This window comes from Balaenoptera ricei, chromosome 5 (assembly GCF_028023285.1).
Source record: "Balaenoptera ricei isolate mBalRic1 chromosome 5, mBalRic1.hap2, whole genome shotgun sequence".
NCBI lineage: Eukaryota > Metazoa > Chordata > Mammalia > Artiodactyla > Balaenopteridae > Balaenoptera > Balaenoptera ricei.
This window is the reverse complement of record NC_082643.1, coordinates 30,486,956-30,501,311: the sequence shown is the minus strand read 5'-3', so window position 1 is coordinate 30,501,311 and position 14,356 is coordinate 30,486,956. Positions and strand designations below refer to the sequence as shown.

Here is a 14,356-nt window from a genome sequence, read left to right as displayed (position 1 = left end):
TGTAATAGTCTTTATTTTAAAGTCTGTTTTGTCTTATATGAGAATTTCTATTCCAGCTTTCTTTTGATTTCCATTTGCATGGAATATCTTTTTCCATCCCTTCACTTTCAGTCTGTATATGTCCCTAAGTCTGAAGTGGGTCTCTTGTAAAGAGCATATTTATGGGTCTTGTTTTTGTGTCCATTCAGCCAGTCTATGTCTTTTGGTTGGAGCATTTAATCCATTTACATTTAAAGTAATTGTCGATATGTATGTTCCTATTACCATTTTCTTAATTGTCTTGGGTTTGTTATTGTAGGTCTTTTCCTTCTCTTGTGTTTCCTGCCTAGAGAAGTTCCCTTTGCATTTGTTGTAAAGCTGGTTTGGTGGTGCTGAATTCTCTTAACTTTTGCTTGTCTGTAAAAGTTTTAATTTCTCCATTGAATCTGAATGAGATCCTTGCTGGGTAGAGAAATTTTGGTTGTAGGTTTTTCCCTTTCATTACTTTAAATATGTCTTCCCACTCTCTTCTCACTTGCAGAGTTCCTGCTGAAAGATCAGCTGTTAACCTTATGGGGATTTCCTTGTATGTTATTTGTTGTTTTTTCCCTTGCTGCTTTTAATATTTTTTCTTCGTATTTAATTTTTGATAGTTTGGTTTATATTTGTCTTGGCATGTTTTTCCTTGGATTTAGCCTATATGGGACTCTCTGGGCTTCCTGGACTTGACTGACTATTTCCTTTCCCATATTAGGGAAGTTGTCAACTATAATCTCTTCAAATATTTTCTCATACCCTTACTTTTTCTCTTCTTCTTCTGGGACCCCTATAATTCGAATGTTGGTGTGTTTAATGTTGTCCCAAAGGTCTCTGAGACTGTCCTCAATTCTTTTCATTCTTTTTTCTTTATTCTGCTCTGCATTAGTTATTTCTACCCTTTTAGCTTCCCTGTCACTTATCCATTCTCTGCCTCAGTTATTCTGCTCTTGATTCCTTCTAGAGAATTTTTAATTTCATTTATTGTGTTGTTCATCATTGTTTGTTTACTGTTTAGTTCTTTTAGGTCCTTGTTAAATGCTTCTTATATTTTCTCCATGCTATTTACAAGATTTTGGCTCATCTTTACTATCATTTGTTTGATTTTTTTTTCAGGTCGAGTATGTATTTCCTCTTCATTTGTTTAGTCTGCTGGGTTTTTACCTTGCTCCTTCATCTGCTGTGTGCTTTTCTGTCTTCTCATTTTGCTTACCTTACTGTGTTTGGGGACTCCTTTTCGCAGGCTGCAGGTTCATAGTTATTCTTGTTTTTGGAGTCTGCCCCCAGTGGCTAAGGTTTGTTCAGCGGTTTTTGTAGGCTTCCTGGTGGAGCAGACTACTGCTTGTGTTGTGGTGGATGAGGCTGGATCTTGTCTTTCTGGTGGGCAGGACTGCATCTGGTGGTGTGTTTTGGGGTGTCTGTGACCTTATTATGATTTTAGGCAGCCTCTCTGCTAATGGGTGTGGTTGTGTTCCTGTATTGCTACTTGTTTGGCATAGGGTGTCCAGCACTGTAGTTTGCTGGTTATTGAGTGGAGCTGGGTCTTAGCGTTGAGATGGAGATCTCTGGGAGAGTTTTCGTCATTTGATGTTACATGGAGCCAGGAGATCTCTGGTGGACCAATGTCCTGACCTCGTCTATCCCACCTCAGAGGCACAGACCTGACACCCGTCTGGAGCACCAAGACTCTGTAGCCACACAGCTCAGAAGAAAAGGGAGAAAAAATAATAATAATAAATTAATGAAATAAAGTAAAATAAAGTTATTAAGATAAAAAATAATTATTAGAAATAAAAAAATTCAGAGGTAATTAAAAAAAATAAAAAAAGGAAAGAAAGAAAGAAAGAAGAGAGCAACCAAACCACAAAACAAATCCACCAATGATAACAAGCAGTTAAAACTGTACTAAAACAAAATAAAAAACAAAAACAGACAAACAAACAAACAAATGGACAGACAGAACCCTAGCACAAATGGTAAAAGCAAAGCTATACAGACAAAATCACACAAAGAAGCATACCCATACATAATCACAAAAAGAGAAAAAGGAAAAAATATATATATCCATATTAAAAAAATGAGGAAGACAGCAACCAAATCAATAAACAAATCTACCAATGATAATATACTCTAAATACTAAACTAAGATAAACATAAAACATGAAAAAAATTAGCTGCAGAAAGCAAACCCCAAGTCTACCGTTACTCCCAAAGTCCACTACCTCATTTTTGGGATTATTCATTGTCTATTCAGGTATTCCACAGATGCAGGTACATCAAGTTGATTGTGGAGATTTAATCTGCTGCTCCTGAGGCTGCTGGGAGAAATTTCCCTTTCTCTTCTTTGTTCACACAGCTCCTGGGGTTCAGCTTTTGATTTGGCCCTGCTTCAATGTGCAGGTCGCTTGAAGGCATCTGTTCCCACTCAGACAGGATGTGGTTAAAGTAGCAGCTGATTAGGGGGCTCTGGCTCACTCAGGCTGGGGGGAGGGAGGGGTACAGAATGCGGGGTGAACCTGCAGTGGCAGAGGCCAGCGTGACATTGCAACAGCCTGAGGTGCGCCGTGTGTTCTCCTGGGGAAGTTGTCCTTGGATCACAGGACACTGGCAGTGGCGGTCTGCACAGGTTCCTAGGAGGGGAGGTGTGGATAGTGTCCTGCGCTTGCAGACAGCCTTCTTTGTGGCTGCAGCAGCAGCCTTAGCATCTCATGCCTGTCTCTGGAGCCCATTTAGGCGGTGCTCTGAATCCCCTCTCCTCGTGCACCCGGAAACAATGATCTCTTGCCTCTTAGGCAGTTCCAGACTTTTCCCCGACTCCCTCCTGGCTAGCTGTGGCGCACTAGCCCCCTTCAGGCTCTGTTCACGCAGCCAACCCCAGTCCTCTCCCTGGGATCTGACCTCCGAAGCCAGAGCCTCAGCTCCCAGCCCCCACCTGTCCTGGCAGGTGAGCAGACAAGCCTCTCAGGCTGGTGAGTGCTGGTCAGCACTGATCCTCTGTGCGGGAATCTCTCCGCTTTGCCCAACACCCCTGTTGCTGCGCTGTCCTCCGTGGCTCCGAAGCTTCCCCCCGTGACCTCCTCTCTCCACCAGTGAAGGGGCTTCCTACTGTGTGGAAACTTTTCCTCCTCACAGCTCCCTCCCAGAGGTGCGGGTCCCATCCCTATTCTTTTGTCTCTGTTTTTTCTTTTCTCTTTTGCCCTACCCAGGTACGTGGGGAGTTTCTTGACTTTTGGGAAGTCTGAGATCTTCTGCCAGCATTCAGTAGGTGTTCTGTAGGAGTTGTTCCACATGTAGATGTATTTCCAACGTATTTGTGTGGAGGAAGGTGATCTCCACGTCTTACTCCTCTGCCGTTTTGAAGGTCTCGCCCCTGGTAGTTCAATTTTTAGTTTTTTGAGGAACCTCCATGCTGTTCTCCATAGTGGCTATACCAATTTACATTTCCACCTGCAGTGTAAAAAGTTTCCATTTTCTCCACATCCTCGTCAACACTTGTTATTTGTAGACTTTTTGATGATAGTCATTCTGACTGATGTAAGGTGATACCTCGCTGTTTTGATTTTCATTTCTCTACTAATTAGCAATGTTGAGCATATTTTCTTGTGCCTGTTAGCCATCTGTATGTCTTCTGTGGAGAACTGTGTACTTATGTCTTCTGCACATTTTTTGATTGGGATGTTTGTTTTTTCGATGTTCAGTGGTATTAACTGATTGTTCAATTTTGATATTAACCCCTTTTTTGTCATATCATTTGCAACTACTTTCTCCTATTCAGTAGGTTGTCTTTTCATTTTGTTGATGGTTTCATTTGCTGTGAAAAAACTTTTAAGTTTAATTAGGTCCCATTCATTTATTTTTGTTTTTATTTCTTTTGCCTTTGGAACAGATCCAAAAAATATATTGTTGCAATTTATGTCAAAGTGTGCTCCACCTATGTTCTCTTCTAGGAGTTTTATGGTTTCAGGTCTTACATTTAGGTCTTTAATCCATTTTGATTTTATTTTTGTATATATTGTGAGGAAATGTTCGAAACTCACTGTTTCACATGTAGCTGTCCTGTTTTCCCAGTACTGCTTATTGAAGAGACTCTCTTTTCTCCATTGTATATTCTCGCTTCCTTTGTCATAGATTAATTTGCCATAGGTACATGAGGTTATTTCTGGGATTTCTATTCTGTTCTATTGATCTATGTGTCTGTTTTTGCACCAGTACCATACTGTTTTGATTACTGTAGCTTTGTAGTATAGAAGGAAGTCAGGGAGGGTGATACCTCCAGCTTTGTTCTTTTTTCCTCAAGATTGCTTTGGCAGTTTGGGTTTTTTGTGCGTGTTGCCATATACATTTTAGGAGTATTTGTTTCAGTTCTCTGAAAAATGGGTATTTTGATAGAGATTGAATTAAATCTGTAGTGTTTTTGGGGTAGTATGGCCTTTTAAACAATATTAGTTCTTCCAATTCAAGAGCACAAGATATCTTTTCAATTTCTTTGAATCAGCTTCAATTTCCTTCATTAATGTTTTATAGTTTTTAGGGTATAAGTCTTTCACCTCCTTGGTTGAGTTTATTCCTGGGTGTTTTATTTTTGATGAGATTTTAAACAGGATTTTTTTTTTTACTTTCTATTTCTGATTGTTCATTATTAGTGTATAGAAAAGCAACAAATTTCTCTATTAATCTTGAATTCTGCAACTTTGCTGAATTTATTTACTAGTTCTAATAATTTTTGGGTGTAGACTGTAGTGTTTTCTATATAAAGTATCATGTCATCTGCAAATATTAACAGTGTTAGTTCTTCCCTTCCAATTTGGATGCCTTTTATTATTTTTCTTGTCTGATTGCTGTGGCTGGGACTTCCAATTGAATAGAAGTGGTGAGAGTGGGCATCCTTGTCTTATTCCTGAATTTAGGGAAAGGGTTATCAGCTTTTCACTGTTGAGTATGATGTTACCAGTGTGTTTGTCATAAATGGCTTTTATTATGTTGAGATTTGTTCCCTCTGTACTCACATTTTTGAGATTTTTTTATCATGAATGGATGTTGAATTTTGTCAGATGCATTTTCTGCATTTATTGGGATGATCATGTGATTTTTATACTTCCTTTTGTTTATGTGATGTTTCATGTAGATTGATTTGCAAATATTGAACCATTCTTGTGTCCCTGGAATAAATCCAACTTGATCATTATGTATAATCCCCTTTACATATTGTTGGATTTGGTTTGCTAATATCTGGTGGGGACTTTTGCATCAATATTTATCGAAGACATTGGCCTGTAATTTTTCCCTTTTTTGTAATATCTTTTTCTGGTTTTGGCATCAGGATAATGGTGGCCTCATAAAATGCATTAGGAGTGTTCTGCCCTCTTCAATTTTTTGGAATAGTTTGAGAAGGATAGGTAGTAGCTCTTCTTCATAATTTTGTAGAATTCCCATGTGAAGTCATCCAGTCCTAGATTTTTGTTTGCTGGGAGTTTTTTTTTATTATTACAAATTCAGTTTCACTACTAGTGATCAGTCTGTTCAAATTGCCTGTTTCTTCTTGATTCAATCTTGGAAGTTTGCATGTTTCTAGAAATTTGTCCATATCTTCTAGTTTGTCCAATTTGTTGGCATAAAACTTTTCATAGTATTCTCTTATGATATTTTATATCTCTGTGGTATTGGTTGCTATTTCTCCTCTTTCATTTCTTATTGTTTATTTGGGTCCTCTCTTCTTGGTGAGCCTAGCTAAAGGTTAATCAGTTTTGTTTATCTTTTCAAAAAAACCTGCTCTTGGTTTCATTGATCTTTTCTTTTTTTTTTAATCTCTATTTTATTTATTTCCTCTCTGATATGTATTATTTCCTTACTCTGCTGACTTTGGTTCTGTTTGTTTTTCTTTTTCGTATTCCTTTAGATTTGTAGGTTGTCTTGTCTATTTGAGATTTTACTTGTTTCTTGAGGAAGACCTGTAACACTGTAAATTTCACTTTTAGAATTTTGTTGCATCCCATAGATTTTGGACTGTTGTGTTTCCATTTTCATTTGTCTCAAGGTATTTTCTGATATCCTCTTTGATTTATTCATTGACTATTTTTTAGTTTTTTAGTAGCATGTTGTTTATTCTCCATGTGTTTGTTCGTTTCCCATTTTCCCTTCTGTAATTGATTTCTAGCTTTATACCATTGTGGTTAGAAAAAATGGTTGATATAATTTCTATCCTCTTAAGTTTACTGAGACTTGTTTTGTGGCTTAGTGTGTGATCTATACTGGAGAATGCTCCATGTGTACTTGAAAAGAATGTGTATTTTACTGTTTGGGGATGTAATATATTGTAGATATATATTAAGTCCAACTGGTCTATTGTGTCACTTAAGACCAATGTTGCCTTATTGATTTTCTATCTGGATGATCTATCCAGTGATATAAGTACAGTGTTAAAGTCCCCTACTATCATTGTATTATTGTCAATTTCTCCCTGTTAGTATTTGCTTTATGTATTTAGGTGATCCTGTATTGGGTGCATATATGTTAACAAGTGTAATATCCTCTTCTTATGTTGATCACTATAACATTATATAATGGCCTTCTTTGTCTTTTGTTATAGCCTTTGGTTTAAAGTTTACTTTGTCTGATATGAGTATTGCAAAACCTGCCATAAAGGAATATTTACTTTTTTTTCTGGAGAATCATAAAGACAAAAGTTCCACTGTTTCTATTTATCTAAAGATCCCAAGACACTATTTTCATTAAATTTAAGTTTATTCTTATCCTGTTTTATTCAGATTATATTGTTTAGAAATTTCCTTTCCATGACAGATGTATGTCTATTGTTATCATTATTATTAATGTCTACTTGGATCAGGCCCTGCAGAAGACCTGGTGTACCAAGATAGAAGGGCTCAGACCCTGCCCTCAAACTGTCTATCCACTGCTGTTGAAGACCAACATACACACAGACCATAAAATGATTAGAGATGTGCAGTAAGTCCAGAGGAGAAGAAGAAAATATTACTTATCTCTTTCTAAGAGAGGCATTCACAGAAGTGGTACTAATTAAGTTGGGTCTTAAAGAATAATAAAATGATAATAATCATAATAACATATATTTATGCCAGTCACAGTTATAAGTGCTTTACATATATTAACTTTCCTTTAGTCTTCAAGGCAACTGTATGAAGTAGGTTCTATTATTATCCTCAATTTACAGGTGAGGAAGCTAAGTCACAGGAAGTTTAAGTAACTTGACCAAGTTCATATAGCTAGTAAGCACTGGTGCCTGGGTTCAAACCAAGGCAGTCTGCTCATAACCACTACCTCACATTGGTTAAGTAGTTGTTTCCCTAGGAGACAAATATGGGAAGGCATGACAGTATGGAATGTTCTGTAAATCACAAGCAGTTCAGTATTCTGGATGTAAATTACATAATTGAAGATGAGAGTTAATTAGGGAGAAGGACATCATCTAACGGAGTTTAGATATTAGTCTATTGACCATGGGGATCATTGAACAAGATAGAGCCAGAGAGTGCCCTGTATCAGGTTTCCCTCTTAGAAAAACTATTCTGGGCAAAGTATGGAGCGATTGGAAGGAGGCAAAAACTAAAGACAAAAAGAACTCTACAGAGTTTTATTGACAGATACCAGGTAAAAGTGATGACGTGAACCAGGACATTTGCAATAGGCAGTTAGTTACCAGGCTGGTTTGGAAACATTCTTGCCATTTGTGCTCTCAGATCTGTTCCTTGCCCTGATCATCCTTATTCTCTGTTCTTGTGGTCAAGAATTACATTTCTCAGATTTCCTTCCTTCTGGCTTCCAAGTAGCCATGGGCAATGGGAGACAACAGCTGAGATTTAGAGAAAGGGAAAATCCAGGGTATTTCTTCTTTCTTGACACTGCTGCATCTTCAGCAATAGCTGCATGTCCTCCATGGCTCCAAATCAGCTGGACAAACTCTCCCTACATGACCCCAGTTCCTACTGGACAGCCTCTGCCATGTTATAGTTCTTGCTCAAAGGTCCCACCTTCTGGCTTCTGACAGCACTACCTCTTCTCTTTGTCCTTTTATCTCTAAGGCTGATAACAGCTTGTGGCTGTTACTAATTGCTGAGTTGTCTCACCACCCCCTTGTTGGTTACTTTCTATCACCTGTGTAGTGAATGTCTTACATTAAATTCTCCACTGGAAACACCTAGAGTGATTTCTGTCTTCCTAACTGAACCCAGATTGATGCATATATCAAGAAGTCCAACCACTAACACCAACACCTCCCCAGGCTTAATATACAAATAAAGTTAAGAAAGAAGATAGAAACTGCTTGGGAGGAAAGGGTGACGAGACACCATACTGCAGCCTTAATAGCTCATATGTTGAGGGACAATTTTGTAATAGGATTCTAATTTTTTTCTCAGTTTTACTGAGATATAATTGACATGTAACACTGTATTAGTTTTAGAGGTACAACCTAATGATTTGATAGATGTCTATATTACAAAATAATAACCACAATAAATTTAGCTAACATCCATCACCTCACATAGTTACAAAAAATATTTTTTCTTGTGATGAAAAGAATTATTTAAAAAAAATATTTTGACCTTTGTTTAGGTAATTTAGGTAATCTGAAATTAGACCTTATATGTCTTTTAAAGAAACAAAAAGGTGTTAAAATTACCTAAAGAACTGAAGTACAAGTTGCAGTCAAGAGAATAAACTCTATTTGAACTCTTGTCACTTTCTTAGCTCTTTTACAGATCTTTGAAGTTTTCATTAGTTATTTATCTGTCACTTGTGTTTTATTCTGAATGTCCTCAGGGATGATGTTCTTGTGTATTTCAAGAGAACTGTGAAAAGGCCCATTTACATATTATTGTCACTTAATATTGACAATATTATTGTCATGCTGATCATTATTCTGAAAAATATTGATTAGGAACACACTATTTGATATTGTACCATTTGTTATCTTCAGTATGTGAATGCTTCAAAAGGCTTATTTTTTTTAGTTTTTCAAACTTATTATCATAATGCCTATTATGTATAATAGAGCATAATATAATATAATTTTGTTATTATATTGTCATAACTCCTAATATAGTATAATGCATTAAATTATAAAATTCAGCAGATAAAAATGATTATAGAAACTGAGAGTTTTGTCACACGTTGGCATCATACTTTCTGAGTTCTGATATATTTCTTGTATTTTTAGTAACATTTTTGACTTCAATTAATGAACCTATTTATATAACATGTATTTTTATTAACAAGAGGGAAACTCAAGGCTATGTTTTTCCAAGTTTAAGTTGTATCTTTCCTATAACTAGCATCTTACTATTATACAGAAGCTTGGAAATTAAAAAAAAAATTAAATTCAACTCAGATGTTCCAATATGGCTTGGAACACGAATCTTGGAGAGAAACCACTTTTTTATGTGACTAGAGTCGCAGTAGTAAAGCAACTAATTGAAATTCTAGCTCTAGGGAAAGCCATTAAGGTTAACATACTTCTGGAGGGGAAAAAAAATTCTTGAGGCAAAGGAATGCTTCCTTGAAAATCTCATACAGTATTTTTAAAAGAATCTTGATGTTAGCACTCTTTACCTGGTGGTCTTTAATATTTATCTCCTGATTTTTTTTTTTTTTTGGAGTGTGATTCCCTTTTACATTTCCTTGTTTTGTTTTCCTTAGAAATGTTGCATCAGTATGTACTTTTAGACTAGACAAACGGACACATTCTTCCTAAAAAAAGCACTGCTGAGAAGATGGAGCCCACAGAGTGTACAAAACAAAAGTGTATACAGGCAAGAACTTCCATAGTTTGCTTTTTGTCACATGATTTACTTTTCTTGATTAAAGATCCTTTGCTCATGAGACTTTCTTAAGTTACTCATATTTTTGTATATTTCCTCTGAATAGATTTTCCCACCTCCCAATAATTTTATTTTTTGTGAATTTCTTTGCAACTTTACCACTATTTTACATTTTCACTTTCAACATACTCTAAGTTAACACAGCCAACAGACCTCCAAACTGCCAATCTTCTGAATTCTCAGAGTCCTAAATGTGTTATTGGTTACCTTAGGCAGCAGAATTTGTAATCAGATGCTTTTTCAGTTAATCCAACTAATTCGAAGAATCAGTTTTCTCCATCATCCCATCTTCAAGCAAAACCCCCAATTTTGTATTTTAAAATTAAGAAAAAATAGCATTTGGATTAAATATAAAGACAACCAAAGTCACAGTAAAATTTTGTGTGCTCTTTCATCAGTCTTAGGCGTTTTTTCAATGTCTCGTTTCGTGCTTTAAATTGAACCTAAGGAAGTTGTAGCAGGTTCTTCCTTTCAGCATTGCTCTCTGCACTCCCTCTAGTGATCCCACCATGTATAAACATTATTTCTGTGTGTGGGAGAGAATTTCCCCAGAGGCCCACAAAACACTTAATGAAGTGCTAAGCACAAACATTTCATTACAACATATTGTGTATTTTTGCCTTTAATAACTACATTCTTCATCCGAGAAGTCTCCATAGCTTTCAAAAATGAATTACAGAAGTATTATTTTTCCCAGAATATAGTTTTTCCATGACAGAAACAGCACTTTCCTAAACTATTGTATTTATTAGCAACCTGTTGCCCTTCGACACCAGAGCCGTTTTCACCCACCCCAATTGAGTATGGATCATTTAAACTTCCTTTTAAAATTATTAAAGTAGTTTTATGTTATTGGATTCTTCTTTTCTTCACTGTACACAACCACCACCTAAAATGATGCACGGAGAGGGAAGGTGTGAATTCGTGTAACTTTATGTTTAGTGGAAAAGAACGTTCTCCACTGCCAAAGAGCAAGCATTTAATTGAGGAGTGAGGGGGTAGTGGGGGGTCTTTCCTATGACGGAGCACAAAGGAGGCAAGTAAGCTCTGAATTCCTGCATTTTTCTACTCAGCACTTTGGTCCCTCCAGAGAAACCCTCTATCTTCTGCCTTCAGTCCCTTCTTTCACAAGGCAGCCTCCCATTGGCTCTTTTAAACACATCAAGCGATTAGGAAGCAACTTGCCCTATTGACTATGGTCTTGTGCTTGTTAACAGAAGCTGATCATTCTCCAACTCCATAACTCAAATGGACATTTAAAAACTATCTTAAGTGGCTTCCCTGGTGGCGCAGTGGTTGAGAATCTGCCTGCCAATGCAGGGGACAGAGGTTCGAGCCCTGGTTTGGGAAGATCCCACATGCCGCGGAGCAACTAAGGCCGTGCGCCACAACTACTGAGACTGCGCGTCTGGAGCCTGTGCTCCGCAACAAGAGAGGCTGTGATAGTGAGAGGCCCGCGCACCGCGATGAAGAGTGGCCCCCCGCTCGCCGCAACTAGAGAAACCCCTTGCACAGAAACGAAGACCCAAAACAGCCAAAAATAAAATAACTAAATAAATAAATTTAAAAAAAAACTATCTTAAATGTTCACAGTGTGTGTGTGTACCTGTGTATTGTATCCTAAAACCACCTTTTTCACAAAATTAAAACAAACCCAAACAACAATAAAAACAGACCACACAAGAACCTGTGGCGTGTAAGGAGAAAGCCGGCCCTTTTCAGTAGGTGTATATTCTTAATTTCAAATGATGTAGGGTTCCTCAGATGAGGTGGGTTATGTAACGGTATTTTATATTATTGCTTTCTATTTCCTTTGGAATCATAGCTGCATCTCATAGCTTCCCTGAATATCGGTTTCTACTAATAGTCTGTTCAGAGTTATGGGAAAACTAAAAGGAAAATTTTGAAAGTGATACAGAGTTTTACGTGGTTAGGAACATGTTTGTGCAAGCAGATATAAAGCTAGGTTCCTTTCTTCCAGAATCTTTTTTTACTACAGTGAATTACCATGGAGCTTAGAAAAACAGCTATCTTACCTCTACCTTCTCTAACAAAGCAATATTTCACTAAGCAAAAATATATTTTTATGGTTTCTTGAAATATTTCATTTGTGTTTTTTATATAAATTTATTTATTTATTTATTTATTTATTTATTTATTTATTTATTTATTTATGGCTGCATTGGGTCTTTGTTGCTGCACGTTGGCTTTCTCTAGTTGTGGTAAGCAGGGGCTACTCTTTGTTGCTGTGCGCATGCTTCTCATTGCGGTGGCTTCTCTTGTTGTGGAGCACGGGCTCTAGGCATGTGGGCTTCAGTAGTTGTGGGACATGGACTCAGTAGTTGTGGCATGCGGGCTCAGTAGTTGTGACGCACGGGCTTAGTTGCTCTGCGACATTTGGGATCTTCCTGGACCAAGGCTTGAACCCGTGTCCCTTGCATTGGCAGGCAGATTCTTAAGCACTGCACCACGAGGGTAGCCCCTCATTTGTGTTTATTAAAATGGGAGCGTTTTATCCACCTTTATTTCCATTAAATGTGACCCTAGAAGCTGTTTTTGAATCTCTTAATAATCCTGGTATTTGAGTGATGGGCTGCCATTAATTCATTAGGGAAGGCAGAAGGGACTAAAGCTTGTTGGTAGCCGTGAACTTAGGGATGGCAACACTCAATGGCCAATATTATGAATAGGATGTGAAATACTTTGCCTTTGGTCCATGATAGCCTTCGTGGTTTTATCAGTGAAGTGAGTTATCTAAATGTTATTTAATATTGTTGATTTTTAATTCACTATTTAATTGTTAATAGTTTATGTCTAAATTATCATTAATACAAAACACCCGTTTTTTTACTTTCTTGGATTTTTTTCTTGGATTTTTCTTAGAAGGTAACATTTTAAGAATGTTATCAAAATCCATTCCTTACTTGTGAATGAAATTAAATTGGCACTTGATAAGGTTCTCTTAGGCAGATTTTGAATAGACGAAATAAGAAAAGTTATTTCAGTGATTTATAAATCTATTATATATATATTACATATATCATCAGTTGTTTAAGGTTTCATTCTTGGCCTATAAACTTTCTGAAAAAAAAACACATCTTTTTTTTATTTTGGGAGGCAAAATGAACAAATTGCTATTTTCCTTGCAGCCAGAACATCCAAGCAATTTTTCATCAGTGGTAAAAGAAAAAGGAGGCAGTTGATGTCGAGGACCCTCTTTCTCTCCCACTTGCTTCTTTCTTCACAGCTTTTGGTAAACAAGGTAACTTATTTTAAAGGGTGGTAGTTTGATGATTTAAATAGAACTAGAACTCTTAAATGAAACATCGAGGTTTTTACTGACTCCGGGTCCCTTTTCTTAACTCTCCTTTGCCCCTGTTTTCTATACCATACCTGTAATATACATTCACTCAGACATTCATTCATTCAATACACAGTCACTGAGCAACTGCCTATGGGCAAATGGGAAACACAAAGCTGAACAAACATGAGTTATGTCCTCAGTACGCCTACTAGACCTGGTAGATCTTGTAGGTTGGATTAATCTTCCCTGTCCCAGTTCTGTCATGCCTTTCTGTATTATAGAGGATGGACACCTAGGAATAACATTTCTCAGATTCCCTTGTAGCTAGAATTCCATGCAGGCACTAGGTTTCACTAAATAAATGCTTTGAAAATGGAAGTAAAGTAACATGAGCTTGGGGTCACGTGTGGGGAGATTGAAGGTTGTGGTGGAAGTATTTGGTTTTCCCAAGGCATCAATTTTAGACTCTATGTTTTGTCCTTGGTAGTTACCATGAATTGAGAGGAGGCAGTAGAAATGGAATTTCTATGCAAACAGTCCCTTTGGCTGCATTGCTCCTGGATGTAAATGACTTATGCTTGATTCCCTGGCCTTCCCAGTAATTCTATAAACTATATGTTTATAGTAATTCTATAAACTAATATATATGTATATATTACATATATAATTCTATATGTAATAATCTGTAATAAATGCCATTCTGTGTAAGCTAGCTGGAGTGGATTCTGTTGTCTGCATCGAAGTACTCTGACCTTTACACTATGCAAGTGGCAGATGTTGTGGGCACAGATTATTTTAATATCAAGTAAATAATAACTAGTGCTATGGAAAGGGGAATATAAATTTGTAAGAAAGATGGGAGAAAGAGTTATTATTTCTTGCTTGGGTGTTCTGAGAGAAAGAGCTATTGATTCTTGAGAAAGGCTTTGAAAACTTCTGGAATGGGGGAAATGGCACACCAGATGAAGGAAGAGCATAGAATAAGATATAAAAATAGGAGTAAAGCTGGAACATAGAAACATAATAAGCAATAATGAAACAATGAGATATAGTGTTAGAAAGATAAAAAGAAAATAATGAGACACTACATTTTTGTGTAGGATGGAAAAGAATCATCGATGGATTTGTTCATTTAACAAGTGTTTCTTGAGACCCTATCTTGTGCCATGCATTGTGCCAGACA

The 14,356-nt window shown here is 36.9% G+C and overlaps 1 long non-coding RNA gene across 1 annotated transcript in view; it reads left to right on the top strand.

Annotated features, from left to right (window-relative positions):
* LOC132366369 (uncharacterized) overlaps window positions 1-9,794 on the top strand; it is a 195,969-nt gene extending 186,175 nt beyond the window's left edge. The window contains exon 4 of the long non-coding RNA XR_009503433.1: window positions 9,688-9,794. This is a non-coding gene — a long non-coding RNA (uncharacterized LOC132366369). The remainder of the gene's footprint in view (window positions 1-9,687) is intronic.
* The last annotated feature ends 4,562 nt before the right edge of the window (window positions 9,795-14,356 follow it).